Raw genomic sequence first — 19,417 nt, forward strand, 5'->3', positions numbered from 1 at the left:
TTTATTAAAATTGCATTACACAAAACTGGTTTCTGAGTCTCTAGGAGAGTAGACCCTACAGGGTTTCTGTTTCCCCTTGAAAGGGGTGGAATTGAAATATAAATACAGCTGTATAACCTCAGGTGGGCGGGGGCAAGTCATTTCTTAATATTATGGGGAAGAGCCAAATATTAATCAGTGTTTCCAGAAAACAATACAAAATTATTTTTGCAAAGAAAATAGCTTAAAATCTATATAGAGAAAAAGAAAAATAGAAAGCAGCAAACAATATTAAATGTATGCAAGTAACTATTTGTTCTTTTTGTCAGACATACTTCTTCCACTGATCAAAGCACCTCTGTCACTTTCTGGGATGATCCATTATTCTTTTCCATGTTCTATGCTCCCATAATAAGAAATAGCTGTTCTCTACTGGGTATTCAGTTTATTTGCCCAGGTTCTTGTTGTGACCTCATTTTCCCAGCACTTATTTGTGCATGTCAACATTTCTATGAACTCTATGGGAAGGGAATGACAATTAGCATGGGGATTTGAAAGGTAGGTGTCAGGCCAAAGCTCAACGCGTAGCCGCATCGGCCTCTTGAAACATCAGAATTGTCTATTGGAAGTGCTACTTCTGTTCACTGACTGTAGACAAAGCCTGGAAAACTCACACAGATGACTAAATTCACCTTTATGACTCTGACATACAACCAAGTTACCACAGCCTAAGCAAACAGAGGCCCAGCTGTAGTACTCATACATGCTCTCAGTCTGAAAATGCAGCATGACCGGAATTACTTCACCCTGCAGTCAGTACGAGTTGCACTAAACCACATTGTGTCATGTTTACCGTAGATAGATAGAAAATAAAACACACACCGACAGTTGTCAGTTGACAGTTGTCACTGTTCAGCTTGCTACGTTATAGCAATTCAGTAGATGCCTGGGCACTTAACAGGTGCACAAACACAGCCTGAGATGCCTCACATCCGTAGGCATTGATGTAATATAACCAATGATGATGTCAACAGAGTGTGTTGCTGCACATACAACATGGGCACTCTCGCTTTCAGCACTGTGGGCCAAAGAGGAAAAGGACTCAAAGGTTTTTCATCACCCAGAGACATTTCAAGAATGTCAGTGGACAGATTTTGATGAATCTGTACATTAGCAGAGGCCTGAGGAACATCAAACTGTCATTTCCATGAACTCTATAATTTATTCTGCTTTAAAAGACTTTAATAATACTATTTGCATTCTGACTATTTTAAATTACATAACTGGGTACATATATCGATCTCCCAGCACAAAGAACCAATCTAACTTAACACCCTGAAGTAAAAAATCATGCCTGAAAATCTCTTTCTGCAAACCACAAGCTACTTGAATTCCTATCGGAAAAAAATGGAGTTTATTATGAAACTTACATGTGTGCATATATTTAGTCATGTATATATACACACAGATAACATAAAACAACATCCTTTTTGACTGTTGTGTTTTACACAGCCCTGCATTTAAAAAATAGCAAGGTTTTATGCTTTCATCTCTGTATGTTTTTCCATTTGAGTGTCCCAGATTTACTGTGTTCTGAGAGTTAAACTTACAACAGTTAAAAGTTAATTTTTTTTCCTGCCCCCAAAAAACAAACAACAGAAGAAGGAATTTAACCTCATATCCTCACTCTGAAATTAGCTCTATTGTCAAAAGATGACAGCTGTATCCTGATTTCAAGAATTTCATGTTGGAATTAAGCAGCATTTTTGAAACCATTGTGTTACTTCAAACAGATCCATAATGGTCCCTCAGCAAACCATTTTCAGAAGACTTGTGTAAGTAAGATAAAAAGACACCATTTCTGAAGAGATGCTTTTATGGGCTAGGTCAGAGTGCTCTTTCCATGTTGTTCATTCCCAGTCGAATTTCCTAATAGCCTATCTCCTCAGCTAACAGATGCCCAGCCTCATGTCGGAACCAGATCGAGCCACCACTGAGATGATATCCAGCTCCTTTCTTATTGAGCCGTTTCCCTAGCAGATGGTGCAATGCTGCAGGCACACTCCTTCCTGTTAATTACCAGCCTTCGCTACAGATGGAAATGTCAGTCAGCCTCACAGGTCCTGGTTCCTGCCATTGCCTCAGTCCATAGCCCTCTACCTAGGCAAGATGCTGCCAACACACACCATGTGTTTTGTGACTGCTGACTAGGCAGGCAACAAAAAACAACTTAGTTCATGAATATTCATGGAGGAATGTTTAGAGTTCTGTTCATCTGCAATGCTTATAGATCTGCTTAAAGGAGATTGCACTTTCCGAGGAGCCCTGTGCCCCTTGTTTTACTATGGTGCAGGCAGATGAGTTATCAAAGTGTGTTGCTATAGTAACCTATAAAGGGCTATTAAATGTCTGTCGTTTGGAGACTTCTATAGGCACATCAGTTTCTGGCTGCCATTTTTTCCATACCTTAAGTGCCCTTTAATTATTCTTGTCCTGCAATAACAGACCAATAGTCACCAGGCTGAACTGATTATCTAATAACTGTTGATTTTCATTAAAGCCTGATTACCTCATTATAAGTAACCAATATGAATTCCTTGATCTTTCCTGGTATCTAAGCACAGTAAATCCACATAAATGAAATTCTGTGTAACCTTTATAAATTCAGTAGACACATTTATTTTAATGGCTATAGAAAACCTGTTAGTAACTGAAAATACATTTTCAGAAACATTTTATATAAAGTTTGAGATAGAAAATTAGGAAGACATCTACCATGCCTTTTTTCTTTTTCTTTCTGTCTTCTTTCCTTTTTTCTTTTTCTTTTTTTGTCTGGAGGTAATTCATTCTCTTGTGAGAATCTGTGCAAGTGTAATGTGTAGATATTAAAATAGGAATATGACTCAGAATGTGCCAATAATATTCTTCAGTTTTTTGACTCATGACTGTTCATGAAGTGAGAGTTTAGATGTTCCAAATCAGAAAAGCAGGCATCTAGTTTATGCTAAGAACACACTTTTCAAGAAAAGGAGAATTGTATTCCATTTCCAGCATGCAGAATGAGCAATATGTACAGAAGCAGGGGATGTTTAAACAACAGTATTTTAAATCCACTCTGAGCTGATTGTTGTCAATTTGCTTCAGCAACAGAGCAGAGCATCCAGAAATACCTGAGAAAGGCACATGCTGTTTCTCTGAAAGAACCACAAGCCTGACCAAAAAAAAGTTCTTACAAATCAATCAAGTATACTTTCCAAGCACTGCTGCTTTCCTGCAGTTTTTTCTCCATATGAGGGTTGACTGTGACTGCCGAATTTTGTCTCTTTCTTGCTTTGCTTATATTTTTCTGATGGTTTGGACTGTACCCACTTTTAAATTGTTAACTGCTAAGGGATGGTGTTTTTCAGGATGCTGAAGTCCTTTCAGTAATCCTAGAGAGCACAAAACCTAAGTGATGTTTGTTGATCCAACATGGTTTGTTTTTCACAGAAATATATTATGATTTTATTTTTATCTTCATTACAGTGAGCCCCAAAAAGCAATGTAAGGTATTTCTAAGGTATGTTTCAATTTCTAGGTCCTACAACATTGTACTATTTCAATGGTGAATTATACAATGTAATGCTATAACCTATTAGTTTCTAAAATAGATTCACCTTTATCCTTCCAAGTCAAAAGTACAAAACATATGCTATTACCAAATTTCTGTCAGCTGCACTGGGAAACTGAAATTGCAAAATTCCAAAGGGTTCAAAAAGGGCACAAGATTTTTGGGGTTACATTATGTGCTCATAAAACTGAATCTTGACTTTGTAAATCCCTATTTGAATCAATATGTAAATTACACATGCATCATTTGACTCTGTATGTTGTAAACTAATTACTGGGTCTTTAAAAACAACTACAGTGTGAGAGGCCAAGACACTCCAACAGGCAAAGCTCAGGTCTTATGTGGGCCAATGACACATCTATTAAAGCTTATGCACTCATTAATAGTCTTATATTCTATGCAAATTTGGTAGTATTCTACCATAACACACAAAGGGCAGCATACACTTCAATGTCCAACTGTTGGCTGGGTCTCAGCTAGTTGTCAGCTTCTGTACAGCCAAATTTGTACTCAGTGGAAGGTGATTGCGTCCCAAATTTCTTTTCTCAGCTTTTCTCAACTTGCAGTCTAGAGGTGCTTGCTTATTTCATATTACAGTAAGCCCTTTTTGTTGTCTTAGAAAGGCCAGGCATGACTTGCTGAGACTTAAACAGCTGACACCTTGAGTTAGGTGTAGCAAATCTATTCCAAATGCGCAGCAGCTCTGGCTGTACCTACACTGCAGGGCAGGTGCACTCCATGGTGACTGTTTGGGAGCACTCCAGCTACCTTCTAATGAATGTGCTCTTCTCACAGAGACCAGGGCACAGGGAGTAGGGTGGATATCTTATTACAGCCTCCTGCATGGATAATATATTTGCAATGAGTTTCAAAGCAATGCACTACGGTAGTTTGGGTTACTGTCTCGGAGAACTGTGGGGCAGTGGCAACTCTGGTGGTGGGATCTCAGCAGGCAGGCACAGTAGCCTGCTTATGTGGTGTGTCCTCATCTTGGTGCTAGTACGTGCACTGCCCAGCAGGGCAAAAAAGATTTTACCAGGGGTAATAAAGCTCTGGTGGGAGCAGACCCCATAGTCACCAAGAAAAGCATTGTCCCTGCTATGTGCTCTGCAAGTACTATGACAGTTTAATTCTAATTAACCAAGTCAGCAAGTTTCACAGAAACCCAAGGAACTCATTGCTGATTGTTTCATTTGATTGATACAAACGAGGTCTAAAAGCCAAATTAACACATTAATTCTAAAAAACATTGTTTTTATTTTTATTCTTTTAATCACTCATCTGATTGACATAAGTGGGCTATTCAGATAAATGAGTGTTCAGAAACTATTCCATATTATGCCCTGTTATTTCTTTATTGCAGCAGAACCTGGATTATATTTTTCATTTCTTCTTCGGGCCTACATATCCTGATGTTCCTTTTATCATTTAGTGAAGATGGCAGCTGAAGAGGATGACAAAATTGCTCTAGGGTAAAAAACAAGATTAAAAAAATAGATGGACAAAGTTAGGCATGTGTGGGTGGGAATGACATCAAGACAATAATATTTTTTGAAATTAGCAATGACACATTTCAAATGCCATGTCATTTATTAAGCCTTAAATAATTTAAGTTGTAACCACTGTTCAGCCACCTGCAGCAGTGATCTGCATTTTAGCTAATGGAGAACATACAGCCTCACATCAAAGTACTCAGGGGCTGTATACGTCAACCTCCCTCTCATAACATGACCAAAAGAAAGGTAAATCTCAATCAGCACATTTCTGATTATATAAAAGAACACACAAGTGCTGTGTTGCAACACATGCCCATTTCCATCCCATTACTACCACGCTTATCCATCCCACATAACAAGTTAATATCTTATAACATGGTGAAGAAAATACTGCAGAGTTCTCAGAAAAGAAAGGAAGAGGAAATAAACAGCTACAATAATTCACACAGATAATTAATTGTACTTCCTGATTGAATCTAGCCTACCAGCCACACATTGGATCCTACATTGGTCATATATCAAATGGCTGCGTTATATCAAAATGTCACAAACATTTTTCTCGAATTCTTTAAACTTTTACAGTCCTCAGTGATTCCAGCTTTAACCCATCTCTTTGGTGGGTTTTGAGTTGCATGACTTGTTTGGCTGCAATTACTGATGTAGGTTTGCAAGCCTGTAGACATCTTTTTTTTTTTAATGTGTGCTGTATTTCACCATCTAACCAAAACCATTTGAGTGCAAGTACATAAAACAGGAAAATGCGGAATTAAAAATGGAAGCTAGGCATAATCTGTCTGCCACCAGCATTTTGCCTGCAAGGACTTAACTCTTTCCTTTGCATCAAAGCAGGCCAGGAACAATTTTCTGATGAACATTCAGGGAGATCAAAGGGAATATTATTGACTCTCTGAACTATTGTTGCATAGTAATACTTGTTACTCAAGGCTGCCTACGCTGTAGGAATTGCATGAGCTTATAGTGCTCAAGGAGGAGCACAGAGAACCACATCTTGCATTATATGATGTTGAGTAATAAACGGGTAGTGGCAAAAGTAGACTGGACACAGGAGATCTTGTTAAACACTTGGGATCCCAGATGTTAATAACTCATCACCACAGTTCCCATGCTGACACCTCGGGTTTAACACACTTTCACAACCAGGGCTCCTAGGCATCAGGGTCGGGGTCTCACCCTGTCCCCCCAACTGCACATAAACAGAATCCCACTTCTTTATAACTTGTTATTTTTTGCTACCTTTGCCACCTTTTCTACTTATTACTGTGTCCTGATTTCAGCTGGGACGGAGTTAATTTTCTTCCTAGTAGCTGGTATAGTGCTGTGTTTTGGATTTAGCATGAGAATAATGTGATAACACCCTGATGTTTTAGTGTTGCTAAGCCGTGTTTATACTAAGTCAAGGACTTTTCCGTTTCCCATGCTCTGTCAGCTAGGAGGTGCATAAGAAGCTGGGAGGAAGCATAGCCAGGATAGTTGACCCAAACTGGCCAAAGGGATGCTTCATACCATACTGTGCCAAGGATGCACAGAGCCTCTGGGCCAGTCACAATGGAGTGCTTTTGTCACTAATTCCAGGTTAGGCCCACTTTGGCCTCCTGCAGTGCTTAGTTGCTGGCTGGGGTTAAACCACAACACCCCTTCTCAGTCTAAATGCTGCCATGGCAACATGCAACCTTGCTCCTTCCCAGCTGGAATGGCTAAAGAGAAGACTCTTCTAAAGATGGGAAGGACTTGCTCACTGGGTCAGCTGGTGGTCTAAGAAAAAAATGAACAGACTTAGCATGTATCCAAGAGTGCTTGTGTTGTGATAGTTTCCTTTTATTCTTCTGCACTGTGCTTAAGAACCCTTAAGTACTGCAATTACAGGTGTCGCATAGAGTTTGTGAGGTCCTTAGCCTTTTAATTTTACCTGCCTTCTTCAAGAATAATTACAGAGAAGCAAGTCAATCAAGAAGTTTCATCATGCTGAATGGAAAACACAGCTTACTTTCTCTCAGTATTATAAATTTATATGAGCATATATGTGTGCATATATATGTCTGTAATAAAAAAACAACAGTAAAGGAAAGTTGCTTGGATTGTAAAGTGAATTAAATATTAGGAAATACCAAATATATGGGCAACTGTACCTAATTTTGTTTCTGAAATCCCTTAAAAATACTGGGCAAGGTCAGATTTTCGTGGGAACTTTCAATAGATTTACAGATAGGGCCAAATTAAGGCTGGGTGGAGATCCCCAAATCCGCAGGACTCGGACTTTGCAGCCTAAGCAATGTTCTTTTAGGAATACTTTTGCATGCATTTTTATAGAGAAAAGGCAGATTTCAACACTGTTATATACCAGAAAATCCTGATCATGCAGTACCACAGCACAGACTATCAGTGTATTAAATCTGTCGAGGACATCAGGTCGCTGTCCCTCAACAATGGGGCTCCCTTCACAGAAAGTTGCCCAAGGATGAGGTGGTCATCTTGACACTACATGATGATTGCAAGACATGAAGATAAGAAAGGCTGGGTCACCATCTACCAGAAACAACAACCAGGCTTCCCCTTCAGTGTTCCCAGAACAGTGCCATTTGCTTCAGTTCTCTTGCTGTTTTCTTGGTAGCGTCTTGCAAGGGGTTCTCTGGAGTGTTCTAGGATTGCAGCAATCGTTAACATTTTCCTGGAAAAGCTAAGGGCACAGCAATGCTCAACACTACATAGCTCAGCCAATCTGTGTGGAATTTCATCCTAGGAAGGAAATATACTACTCTCACCTGTAGAGATATCACATGCCAAATTACAAAGCCTTGCAATGGAGATATTAGAATTTCTCAAAGCAGAGGCCACAAAGAATCCTCTAGATGATCTGCAGAGTGAGATTTCCTGGCAGCTCCTTCCTTAATGATTAGTGAAAACTTCCAGACTCTTGCCATCTCAAGCAAACAGATCATATAAACTATTCCAGAAGCTGATCAAAGTATATAATTATTTTGTGGCAATAGCCAAAGCTGTGGTTGAGATAATTACAATTTTTTTAAAAAGGCTGCTCTGATTTGGCTCAAGGATTGTTAAAAGGTATGCAGATGCCTAGAAAAATAACAATGGGGAACAGTACATGTCCAGAGATGGCCAGCTGGGACACAGGGCTAAAGGTGTTGTCCAACATGCTCTGAGTCATGTGATGGGAGAAGGACTGTGCAGCCCTGCAGCCTGTTTACCATCTCCGTATAATAGTGTCTACCTGGTTGTCACTCATACAATGGAAATACCAAATATGCTTACTTCTCTTGGCATATGTCTGGAAAGGCTGTGACTTTTTCCTTTGTCCTTGGAGTCCCCTTTTATTTTGTGAAGACCATTCACAATCCCAGTGTCTTAAATGGATTTCCATAATTTCTTTCCCTATGTTTCAGCACTTTTCCCCAGAGCTCATTTTCCTCTCCATACTACTGTAGAACTGAGACTGTATTATCTGTTTTTTGTGGTTTTATATTTAGCTTGCCAAATACTAATTACTGTGAAACCATTTTCTTGTGTGTCTTCCACTTTTAGCATTAAGATTTTTCTTCCTAGTATGCCCCAGGAAGCAGCTCTCTCCAACCCAACATAGGTATTGAGCAAATGGAAAAACAGCTCGAAGGCTTGAAGGCTTTGCTGTTCCTAGCAAAGATTATTGATCTCATTTTAACTTTTTCACTCAATTCTGGAGAATATCAGCACGGTCTTGGTTAATGCAGTAGCCCACCAGGACATGTAGAGTATTTTGAAAATTACTGCAAATTAATTGAGAAATTGGAATTTACAGGAACTCTTAAAAATACAGTTGAAAGAACAATTCTGCAGTGTCTTAGAATATGAAAGTAGAGGGGAAAAAAGCATAACTAGTTTCCTGAACCAGGACTCCAGTAGTTTGGTGTTAGGTTCTCATTCCATCACATACTTTCAGTGAACGTTTGTGTAGGAGATTTATTTTCCATTCTTCATCTTCTCACTGTAAAATAGGGATAATATTTCCTTTTGCCAATACTTTATTCCTCTTGTGTATGTTGATTACAAATTATTTGGGGACAGGATTGTTGGGTTGTGATTCATACGGCTTAACTTCAGACATCTACAATGCTGATGTGTACATCAAAGGCAAGGTTTGTCAATGGACAGGGAGGGAACTAGGGAAGTTACTGGTTCATTACTATAGAAACCTCCTTTAGGAATAAGATGAGTCATCCAAGAAATACATATTGACTATACATACTGACCACTTTAAATATCTACTTTAGTTGGAGCTAAGTCACTTCACTGTCCCAGACATGCATTTGTGTAAAATATAATGGGGTATATATGTGTCTTTACTCAATTCCTATTCGGAACAGATGTGTGACTTACTATAGTTCAGTCTACTTCAAGCAGTAAGGTTTCCTCAAGAGGACGATTCATGAAAACATCTTGACACCAAATTTTTGATCTTTTCTTCTTTTTTTTTTATAATCTTTTTAAAACTGCAGGAGAAAATGACTGATTATGGCTGTTAAAGTGCTTTGTCTGCTTGTGGTTAATTAGCAGGTGTCATTTCCCTGAAGTAGTGTGAATTATTTTAATGCAGGGGCAAAACTTGAAAATAATGAAGTTATTCAACTTGTTTACATGCAGTGACAAACTAACTTTGCCTAATTATGAATCTCCTTTTACAGCGTTGGGTCGAGAGTTCAGTCCTAATGTTTGTTCGATTTATGTTCTGCTTTGAAGAAAATGTGGAGAATGAACAGATACCTTATTTTAAAGAAATTAAAATCCAAAATAGACAAGCAGAGGAAGACTATAAGAATGAGCCAGGTGGGGAGGAAAATAACAATTATGAGTAAAACTCTACTAATAAAATTGTACTAATAAAATAATCATTTGCCATCTTCTGAATACAGTTCTTTTAAATGAATCAAATTTTTATCTTCTAAATGTATTAGCAATTATCTTTTTGAATACTGTATACAAAAACATTTATCTGTACCATAGCTATGCATTTCTTATAGCTGCACTGTCTTCTAAAAACAAAAGAATATATGAAAAATATCCTTTGTTTAAACGACAAGAGGGTAGTTCAGAAACTTTGTGATCTCCTTCCTCAGTCAGAAACTCTCAAGCTCATTTATTTATCTATCATATGTTAGCTTTTCTTCTTTAATGATGCAATGGACTCAGTCACTGACTGTTTCTCACATCCCGCTTCTCAGAGCTCTATCTTCTTGAGCTGACAGTCCCAATCCTACTGCCTTCTTCCTTCTACACTTTCATTTCTGCTTTTGCCATTTCATGCGATCCTTTCTCGGTGCATGAAATGATCTCCTGTAACAACTGAAGAGCTACTTAGCTCCTTGCATATTTTGCCCAGCTTATTGCTTTATTTTATCAACAGTTCAATATTAATATTCACCTCAGAAGTGAAAAGGCTTTAATATATATGTTGCAGTAATCTATATTACTCTAAAAGGTGGTCTGTTTTTAACTGTGCCATCAGGTATTACATATGCACTGGCAAATGCAGTCAGATATGGATGATTTTATTTTCAGAGCTTGAAGAAGGAATGATATAAGCCAGGTTTGAGTCTTTTTTCCTTTTTCTTTTTTTGTAGAGGAGAAATGTTGCTTAAAGAGCGTTCTGTGTTAGGATGCTTTTGACTCAGTCCCCTCACTGATTGTAACAGACGGAGAAGCTTTTACCCTTTCTTTAACATGTCCATCGAAGGTACTGCTCCTGTGTTTGTGATCACAAGATAATGTCTGTTGATTGCTGCTTCCTTAGAGTACATTAACTCTTCCAAGAATTCTAAACTCTCCCGTCTCTCCTGTGGGAACTGAGTACTGTACCAGCACACAGGACAAGACTGCCTTGCGTCAGAAGAGGTCTCTGTCCAAACAGACCAGACATTGAGTGGGTGTGATTTGATGAAGGCAACATAGCAAGTTAATGTTAGAGGAAAGCTAAACCAAAGGGTGGAATTAATCTCAGTTGACTTTAGATGCCTACATCTGAACAAGTTGCCCGAAGTTCATTTATAGTTAATAGACAGAAATAAGCAGAGAATAGGACATTGTTTAGCTAACCTATATCAGATACCTACTTTTAGATCAGATGAAACAGACCTGGGAATGCCCATTTCTTTCTACCAGCAGCAAAAGGATTCTAGACAACTACCAGCTCAGATATATTTTACTCTCTATAGATGGCTACGTGAATCTCACCTGGTATTCTATTCTTTATGCCAGTGCTTTAGTAAGAAAACCATATTGTTTATGGCAATGGTTTTCTTAAACCTTTTATGCGCTTGTTGGTTTGTTTTATTTTAAGAAATGCACCTTTCCTTCCTTAGCCACAAGTTATGTTGTCAAGCAGGTTATTCTTTTAATCTTAACAACGGTAAGTCCTTCAATAATCTTTCAAGCAAGCCTTCTGCTGAACTTAGACTGGCCAAACTGATCAAGCCAGTATCTTATTTAATCTACACAGTAATTTCCTTTTCCATCTCCATTTCCATTTCTAGCAAGCGGGAATAAAAAGCACACTGGCCACATAAATGAAAAACACTTTCAGTAGAATTTTTTGTGAACATTTTTTAAACAACAAAATCTTTGCCTTAAAAATATCAGCAGAATTAGAAACAGTCTTCTTTTTAAGAAAGAAAAAAAACCCACATTTGGAAACGGCTTCTTAATAAAATAAACACCAAATTAATTTCACAAGAGGCCCTTTCTGTGTAAAGCTGCCTCTTTCGCTGTGGTGCTGGTGATAAGTATTCTTTTAACATGGAAATTACCACTGTGGAACTGCCAGTATGCGATCTCAGATCACTCTTTTGGCTTTGAAATTCAAACCTAATAGAAATCCTGCCAAGTTATTCAATGCTAGAATCCAAGAAAACTTAGCCCCATGTTAAGCTATTGCTAATCAAGAGCTATCCCTTGACACCTGAACTGGTGGGTTCCACAAAGAAAAGAAAGGAGAGGTGTCTTTGCAACTTTGCTCAGTTTGCTGCCCAGCTGCAGCAATTTTGTTCTATAGGCAGTCAAAAAAGAATAAAGTGAAGAAAGCAGCTGTATGGGATTATAGGCACATTTGCAAGATGCTCCATGTGTGGGTTTTTTCCCCCCCTTTAAATGCAGTGTGAGTGCAGTGTGACTAATTATACCAGAGAGGAAAGCAGAAGCTCTCTAGTTAAAGTATTTGGGTAATCATGTTTACTGCAGGGAAAGTATGTCTGCATTAAATAAGTCAAAACACAGTGCGTAAAATGTGGAATGACTTTGTAGGCACTGCAAGAGAGAGGAAGATGTAGAAATGATATAAGTCTCATTTGTCCAACTAGAAGCACTACCAAAAAAGATAAACCATCTGCTTCAACTAACTCAGCTCCACTTGAAAAATGCTAATTGTACAAGAGGAGGAGGTTTAAACTTATTTTGAAAAAAAAAAACCAACCCAAAACTTTGTCAGCTAGCATGTTGCTAAGTGGTTCGACAAAAATGATACTACCCACAACTTGATGATGAGGCGACAAGGACTGGTTCTGCCCCTTCCATGTCTCAATTTCTATTTCTTTGATGCTTTAGGTAGATGCCATCTGCCCCAGTATACCAGGCAGCAAATGCTTAGTCAGGGATGCAAATTTCTTCTGTTACTTATTGCCCTTCAAATCCGTCTTAAAATTCTCCTTTGCCATGATGCCTGCCAGTGTCAGCCAACGTGCCAAGATCATCATCTCCCCTGGTGACCTAATGTGGTTTCCTTGTGCTCTGCCTCTGTCTGCTTGTCTGTGTCCACCTGCTAATTTTTCTCGAACGGTTAGATTACTAGCTGTTGAAAAATGTTCTCCACTAGCTGTTAGTAAGGCAGAAAAGACAATGAACAAACTTAGGATTTGTCTGGAGCAAAGTTGGAAGAACTTATACAGCATGTGACCGAAAAACCACTTGATTGCAGGATTAAATCTGGGTCTATCAATTTAATCCTGCAACCAAGAGTCCTGAAAAAGCCAGGAAAACAACTTCTGGCTTTGTCAGGTTTTGTTGCATCATTGAAGAGCAGAGAAATTGTAAGTGAAAAGGTTGGGACGATATTTAAAAGGGCAAATGAAATGACCTGAATAAGCACAAGCTAGCTGGCCTGAATCTAATCTGGGCTAAATAATGAAAACATATGTGGATACAAATGAGGTGGAATTAATTCATAGGTATATCATATTTATGATTTTATGTCAACATATTTTCACGGAAGACAATATATGAGAGCAAAAGGGATTCCACGATTTGACTGAGATTATTGTTTGGCTGATACAGACAATTGCATAAATGAAGTATAGTTCACTAATATATTTGGGATTTCTGATTTAACTTTCTGATATTAAAAAAAAAAAAAGGGAAAATTTTACATATATTAGGAATCAATATACAAAAAAACAGTTAAATAATTTGATGTACGAAAGTGATGTCATAAGTAAATTAGAGGATTTCTTTTACCTTGGAAAACAAGACAAAACTAATTGACCGATACTGCATCAATTTCTGGGTTTCATATTATCTATAGGACTGTAAGGTAACAGTAGGACATTTTAGATAAGTACGATCACTATACTTTTAAGTCTGCAGCGAATTCATTCAAGAGTTTAGTCTCCTTCATTTCTCAGAAGGAATGAGAGAAGACCTGAATGCTATGCAGAAATACATTGCTGTATTGCTCAAGTTCCAGGGTATCTTCATTCCATTATTCCTTAAATTTCAGGTATTCTTTAAATTTGAAAATCTATTTCTATTTATCTAGAGAAGAAAGGCAAAACAAGAACCAACAGCTGTCAGCCCATATCAGAGAATTTAGTTTGAAATCATACACAAATTTTTCGGCGGAGAACAAATAATCACACAAATAAAATACCAAATGAAGAATCAACTATATGTCAATATCTTGAAATCAAAACTACATGGAAGTTATGTTTTAATAATGTGGTTTTCTAGAGGGATATAGAGGTGAAATTTTATAGCCTCATTAATGCAGAATGCCAGACACAATACAAAATGGATCTTTATAACACCAAAAGAAATTAATGAGTTTGTTATTTTCCACTAAAAATGGGGGTTTAGATACTAGAAGATTTTTGTATCTTGCAACCCCAATTTTAGATACAGGCTTGCAAACAATTTTATTGCTTGTCTGATAGCAAGGTGTTGTAATTCATCCTTTTTTTGGTAAAAAATGCTTAAACATCTCTCAGCAATAAGGGTTAGCTCGTCAAAACTGGAAAAAGAAAGATTACAGAACAAAATGAAAACATTTCATATTAGTGAAATAAGAAAAGAAAAATCAGGCAAGATACTGGTTTCTTGTATTAATAGACTAGATCTTTTTGGACCATAACTGAGTTCAAGTTTTCAAGGTTATTTTGACGTATTTACAAACTGACAAAAAGAAAAACTTTTTTTTTTTAATCATTCCTTTAGCCCCTGCACTTCCCACTCCTCACACAAACATAGCACACAGATTTTAGTTGAGAGCTAGGTCTTACAAAAAAGACCTAGTAATGTAATGGTTTTCACAGGCTGAAAATCACAACCCTGACCAGCTGCAGAGGGGACAGTAAATAACCTATGTGTGATCTTTAGGGAAAAAAATCAGTGAAAAATTTTCAGCCCCAGTCATTGTTTTACATCTGGCTATGTTTCCAAGGATATCTTTCTGTTTTAAAAGAAACCCCTTACCCATAATACTATATACTTTTCTTTTTCCTCCTATAAAAGAAAGCTTAGCTTCCAAAAATTTATAAGTGTCCATGTTAAAATACAATATTAGCATGCTAGCTATATGCTAAAATTCACCAGATTGCACACTAATATCTCCTGTGGCTTATTTGGACAATGCATTTGGACAATGGTCTCTTGCAAAATGTTAAGAAAAATATTAGCATTTATGTCCAGACCTCAGCAAAAGCAGTTGGGCTTCAGCCCTGCAGCACATTCACAGCAAGAAATGCAAAGTTTCATGTATTTATAGACTGGAATATATTCTCAGAGAAATCTCTTGTTAAAACTCCCTCATATCATTTTGCTGACCTTACTGTTTGTGGTGTGATTATAAGGAAAAGAAGCCTGTTGAGGATGGGGAGGGGCAATAAAAACTTCTTTCAAATCCATACTGAAAAATGCTATGATGGGCTTCTGGAGCTATAATGACCAAACTCCACTACCCCACATTATGACCACATTGTTATAATGGTCTACTAGTATACCAGGAAAAATGCACAGCTGGAAAAAACTCTCTGATGACATCTGGCACATGGATTTGCATGGAAAGTCAAGGCAAAGAGCAGTGCCAAGATTCTTAACAATACTCACTATGTCCAAATGAGAAAGCAGGAACATACATACATGAAAGGATTAGCTTCCTTGCAATCTTGTTCTCAGCTAGGAATATGGTTGTTCTCAGGCATTCAACCAGGAACACAATGCAGAATGACTCCACCAGCATGGAGACAGAATTTGGAAGTTTCACAGAGCAAAAGTTTCATATTGAGAACACTGTGCAGAAAAAATCATGTAATTCTGCAGTGCACAGAATTGAAATCTGAGGCCCAATAGGAATTGTGACTCAGTTCCAAGAAAGTGCGGGTGGGAAGAGGGAGGTATTACTGAACTGCATGTCTGCCTAAACAATGCAAGTAAGGATAACATTCCTTTGCTATCTGCTGTGCTGTTAAAATCAATTTCTCTTTTTTTGTTTTTCTTTTCTTTTTTTCTCTGTTCACCTCAGTCAGATTCTATTACAGCTTCTGTTTAAAATGTTGATTGCTGCACTGGCAAAACATAGTTGGAGATTGGAGACTTAGTGGGTGTGAAAAAAAACCTGGCTGGTTGACATGAATGTAAGACAAAAATTGACAGGAAGATTAACTGGGACCTTTTTTCTTAAAACCTTTGGTACCTGCATGACCAGAACCTTTACTTTATGGAGAATTACTTTCTTGTCTAGCTGGAAATCAAAAATTTCTTCTTACTGTAAATTATTTTTTTATAACTGTTTTCAAGCTGCATCTGAAGGAAACTGAGATTCGGGTTTCGTGTGGAAGAAACCTAAATGAGAGAAGCCACACATTTGCACTCACCAAAATTGCTCTGGGCAGTTCTGGATCCAGATTTCTGCTCTAACAGATTCAAGGCAGAATCTATACCTTGTATATACTGAATCCCGAAATCACTTAATTTACTGTGTCTGTCCTTCTACCTTGTTTACAATCTACTTTTTCTATTTTAACATTTATGAAAAGTACTATACCTACTAAGACAGAAAGTATCCTGAAGTTTAGCACGCTTGCCTGTGAGACCATGATGTAGGGAGTGAAGCTGGATCACCAGGGTATTCTTCAGTCTCCACCTGAGATAAGAGTCACGTTAGAAAAGAGAGGCGACTGTACAAATAAAGCAGTTCACCTTGGACAGTATGTACACATGTTGCTAGTAGATTATTTTTTCAACACTGGAAGGATTAAAAATAAAACTATGGCTAATTTTGTCCAGGTAGTTTTATACTTACTTTATACAGGTTTATTTATATAGTCATAAACCAAGGAGCTTATGACTCTAAACCATATGGTTTATGACCATAAACCAAGGATTACAGTTGCAAAAGTTAACTTCTCAGCACGTAGGATGGACAGGAATCACTCAACGTACAGCTGTTTGATATATATTTTACCGTCCTTGCTTCCTTACTTCCTTATCCTCATTCTTTCAAGCTCCTTACTTCAATCCTTTTGTCCATCTTTATCTAAGGGAACAAGCTATGATAATTCAATATTTTTGGCACATAAGAGTCTCAAGCAGGTAAAAAAGTGAGGTGAGGTACCATTCATCTGCCCTGAGTCTCAGATCCCTGTTACAATCCCTAGAGAGAAATAATAATCCCCAAATTAATTTAATCCTAAGGTAGGTTAGAGACAGAGATTCACTGAAGTTGTCTGCATTCATTGATTCAAACAGGTGCCAGTAATGACTGACTGAGATTTAGACATCTAGATCCTTAGACATCTACGGTAAGGTGAGATTAATCTAACTGACAGTCACCATACTTAAAGGGCTACTTTTAAATTACTTCCCTAGCCTTGCAGGTCTTTGGGGGAATGACAGAGTCCAATCACTCAGGGAAAATGCCACTGATATACTCTTTCTCTCTATTCCTAGCTTCTAACTTTGGCCACAGCCATGGCAGACAGCAGGCCCATCCATTGCATGAGTTCACTGAGGGGGAGTGAGACCTCCTGGAAAACAAACGTGATCGTGCAGCTACGGGTCAGAGGCAGGCCTGGGGAGAAGCAGCAAGTCAGAATGCCTCTCGCCTGTGCTTCAGCACACACTGTCAGCACAGCTGCTTTCACGTGTGGTTTCCTAATGCTTTTCAACAAAGCTAGCTGAAAAGAAAGCAAAGCCATCATGTGACACTATTTTGACTTTGCTGTGAGTCAGCAGCTACTTGAAAACTTTATATCTACTGCAGAGACTATGTGAAAAAACTGTGGTAACTGAGAACACATTGACTTACACTTTGTGGGTCTGTTCTTGTACTCTTCCATAGGCATTTACTGCTGGCTTCTGGAGGAGACAGGATATTGGGTTAGGTGGTCTGACGCAGCAAAGTCAGTCTGATGTACTTACCGTTAATAGCAGCAAATCTGCTAGAGGTTTCATGAAAATTGCTGGCAGCAGACAAATGGTAGGTCTAAAGATTCTCTGGCTTTGCTGCAGACTTGAAGCGAGTAAATGCTGATGCACACAGCACTGACGGCCATTTCTAGCTCTCCTCTGTCTCCCTGCCCATGCACCTTGTTCCAGCACTAGTCTCCAACCTCAGCCAGTTTCAGTTACTGTCTCTGGCTCCACTCAATCGCTGCTTCGACTGCAAGTTTCCCATCCAAGCTCCAGCACTAGGATTCTAATGCTAGTACTGAGCTCCCAGGCCCAAATGACCTGTCTTCACTCAACCATTCTTCTTCGCTCAGTTGTAGCTCCAGCACCCCCTCCAGAAGTCATGACTGCTTCCTTATTTCTTTTACCAGACTACTCCCACTCCAGCAGGAGAGCAGCATTTACGAAAAAAAAAAAAAAGTCCTGCTTATACCTGGTCTATAGTAAGCCCTACTGCTGAGGTTTCTTATGCATGGGTTTGTCAAGATGCGTGAGTGACTGGAGCACAGCTACTACCTACGGAGTTCTTAGAGTCTTTACCTGCAGTCTAAGATTTTTCTAGTGGGAGTCTCTGAACTTACTGCGCAGAGTGGGATTTGTATATCACCCTTCTTACTTTTTCTCCACCTTGTCCCAGTTTCTCCAGTCAGAAAAGTTAATTATTACAGTCTTTGTTCAAATAAAGTCTAGTAACAGAATTTACCCCTCCCTTTTTATTTTTTTTTAACCTTAGTGTGTTCACTCTAAGGAAAAGATGAAGATCAAAACCTCAAAGCTGTGTCTACATTAGCGTTCCATCACACTGACATTTTTTACATATACATTTCCGGCTAAATTTGAAAAGTTTTTGTAAACACAGGAATTGCCACAGATCGAAAACCACCTCTCTTCTTACCAGCCCTCTTTCCCCAATCCTGCCTTACAATAATTTTAGCTCCAGCTTATGTGAATTGGAGTGACATTCCTAAAGCACTAGATTTTTTCATGGTAAAATTATGTATTTTTGCTTTAGCAAGTTCTGAAAAATAACCAGATATTTTGATAGAACTTTTCAAAATTCTCCATCTTAAGAAGGCATTCAATATGAGAAATTTCAGCCCAAATAATTCAATTTTTGTAAACATATAAAAAACCCCAGCCAGGTTTTCTTAACAGGAAATGTTACCAGCCAATACTATGATTTTATGAGATAGGAATTGAAGCAGAGGTTTTCCCTAAAAACAATGTGATGAATAATCAGGTCTGAGAGGAGGAAAGGGAAATCACAATTGTTTCCTTGCTGGAACTGATCCACTCATGATAATTTATGCTTTATCCTTCATTTCATCTAGTGATACCAGCCTTCCATCAGCCCTATCCACCACAGCTTGAAAAATCCTGTTTCAAGTGACTCCCATTCAAACCCAAATGGCAAGGCCAGGTGTTCAACTTAAGAGCAGTAGCTTTAGCATTCCTGACTTTTTCTTTCAGAAAGCTCCACAAAAAAACAGCCCGATTATTATTGTTGTTATTATTATTCAAAAACTAGTTCTGAGAAATACTTTAAATAACAGAGGAAAGCAAAAATGCTAATCCTCTTACATAACACAAATCCCAGATGGCCTTGTGCAGA

The 19,417-nt window shown here is 38.2% G+C and overlaps 1 long non-coding RNA gene across 2 annotated transcripts; it reads right to left on the reverse strand.

Annotated features, from left to right (window-relative positions):
• Nucleotides 1-4,781: 4,781 nt before the first annotated feature.
• LOC135312891 (uncharacterized) lies at nt 4,782-18,427 on the reverse strand. Of its 2 annotated transcripts, XR_010372512.1 has the most exons (5): nt 18,346-18,427; nt 17,663-17,712; nt 16,404-16,498; nt 7,445-7,581; nt 4,782-5,056 (listed from the first exon to the last, which is right to left on the reverse strand). It is a non-coding gene; the product is annotated as an uncharacterized LOC135312891 (long non-coding RNA). The 2 variants fall into 2 exon arrangements; XR_010372513.1 differs by lacking the exon at nt 7,445-7,581 and having other exon boundaries at nt 4,791-5,056.
• Nucleotides 18,428-19,417: the final 990 nt, after the last annotated feature.

Source organism: Phalacrocorax carbo, chromosome 3, assembly GCF_963921805.1.
Source record: "Phalacrocorax carbo chromosome 3, bPhaCar2.1, whole genome shotgun sequence".
Lineage (NCBI taxonomy): Eukaryota > Metazoa > Chordata > Aves > Suliformes > Phalacrocoracidae > Phalacrocorax > Phalacrocorax carbo.